The sequence below is a fragment of the Tinamus guttatus genome, unplaced genomic scaffold (assembly GCF_059628265.1).
Source record: "Tinamus guttatus ecotype Peru unplaced genomic scaffold, ASM5962826v1 Tinamus_guttatus_pri_ptg000692l, whole genome shotgun sequence".
Classification (NCBI taxonomy): domain Eukaryota; kingdom Metazoa; phylum Chordata; class Aves; order Tinamiformes; family Tinamidae; genus Tinamus; species Tinamus guttatus.
Genome location: NW_028289226.1, coordinates 619,526 through 621,723, shown reverse-complemented (window position 1 = coordinate 621,723; position 2,198 = coordinate 619,526).

Below are 2,198 nucleotides of genomic sequence, written 5' to 3'. Positions count from 1 at the left end.
AAGTGGAGCGTCACCAAGGGGAGGCAATAGTCTTTAAAACATGTTCCTAGTTTTGAATATTTGTCTGTTGCCAAAAACTCTACAAAATGATCTGATGTAAATATTGTCTCCCTTTTGCCAGTAGTGCTTCTCAATTATTTCAAAAGTCAGTTCCTGAGAGTTTTGTTCTTTTTATTAGAAACTGCATGCTCACCGAGATACTCCTGTAAGTAAGGCTTGAAGCTTCTCTTTCTGAAACCTGGAAATGGAATGTGCTAACTGATGTATGTGAGTTTGATTCTGTAGCTCTTGTTCACAAAAAGATTTTAGTCTTGTCCCTAAACGGGGTGCAGTTCTGATTTAAACATAATTCAAACAGTGCCTTATTCAATGCTTGCCCTTCCACTAAATTAATAGGTGGAGGGCTAGAGGGAAAGGAGGACTAAGTGAAAAGAAGCAGCAGCCATTGACTTCAGCAGGAGTGGGCTGTCCTGTTTGGTTGAGGACGTTTTTGTTCCCTGAAGATTCTCTCCCTACTTCTGAAGTTCCTAGCATGTGCTAGATCGGCTCCCGATAGATCTTGCCGCTCTGTTCCGTCCTTAGTGCACAAATTCATGTAATACTTGAAAGGAGTTGTTTTTTATGTACTTACTGATTTATGAATGTGCTGGCCTAGTTCAGTTATTGAAAACCTAGTAGGTTATTGAAAATCCTAGCTGACCCTGAGGCTGGTTGTTTGAATGGGCTGCCTGCAAGCTCTGCTCCATGTCACTTATGCTTTTTCACTAGAAAAATGGACCACCTTTTCAGTGGTTCCTCTTCTCCCTCAGCCTACTCAAGTCTGGATACAGAAGTCTCTCCTCAAACTGCACCTGAAGTCTTCAAGGCCCAGCTCTAGCCTGGGCCATTAGGAGTTACTTGCTATGTAATTATTATGTGTAATTTTTACACAGCTAGGCCTGGGACACCCTTGGACATTTTGAATCCCAGGGGACACTTTGTATCCTACCAAGAAGAGAGATCTAGGCAGGTCAAAATATCCAAGGTGGACTGAGGGACCTACTGCTTCTTTTGGCCTCATTCTCCTGTTGAAGAAGAAGGCAGAGACATCTCTTTTTCAACCTTTCAGATGCAACTAGTTATTGACAACTGCACTCCTCATTAGTTAGCAACAAAACACCTAAATTTTTAGTCAGTGGGTTCTGGTTAAAGCTGACCTGAGGTTTAGCAAAGTAAAATGCTCAAGCCTCTGAGTCATTCTGAAAAGTTCCTCCTTTCTGGGAAAATCTGCAATTTGAAGGTGGTCTCCAGGCGGAGAACAGTGAAGGTAACACATCAGAGCCAGGGCTGGACAAATACTCATATTATGCAGCTTCCCATGGAGAGTCTGGCTACTGAACAGACTGGAGCTTGAATCCTTCCCATTGTGGCAGCTCCTGGCTAAAACATATAGCTGTGATGACTGGAAGTCAGAGGATGTTTAATTACTAAAATGCTTCTTTAAGAGGTGGTGTGTATCTTTTCTCATGTTTTAAAATACATGCGTGCAATAGTGTTCTGTAGTAAATGCTATCATCTTTTGGCTCTCCTGATTTTACTACTTTTTCTGTCTCTTTTGCTATGTGTTTGCTAGGAGGATGTAGCAAATCACAAGGGAAATGCTGTAGAAGGACCCAAATACTCTTTCATGTTAACCTCACCTTTGTTTTACTTGGAAAGCCACTGTAGATTTGTGCTGGTAGGGTTTCAAACATGTTGTGCAGCTAGATATGTGCTATTTTATTAGATTGGTTTCCTCTACTTTGCTTGCTGGGACCAGGTTTCAGGACATCTGACATCTTGTTTTTGCCCACATTATTTTTTTTAACACATTTTTGACCCATAACTTAGCTTTCAAGGGTGCTCTTGGAGACTGCCAGAAATCTTGTGCAAAGACTTTATGCTGCCTCTGGAGACTTTGACTTGTCTCTGCTATGTGAGTCTTTCGATATACAGGATCTTGGATGTACAGGTTTGGGTTTTCTCAATCCCTGAAATCAAAGTCAGGGATGATGTATATCATCATTAACTAGTATTTCAGAGCAGGGGCTGAATGTCAATAGTCTCTCTCCTAGATGAGTGCCTTAAGTCCTGGATTACTGCTGATGCTGTCTTTCTCCTTTCCCTTTTCTCTCTTTCTCCATCCCTCGCATGAGTCTAGATGGATTTCCAATCTCCAG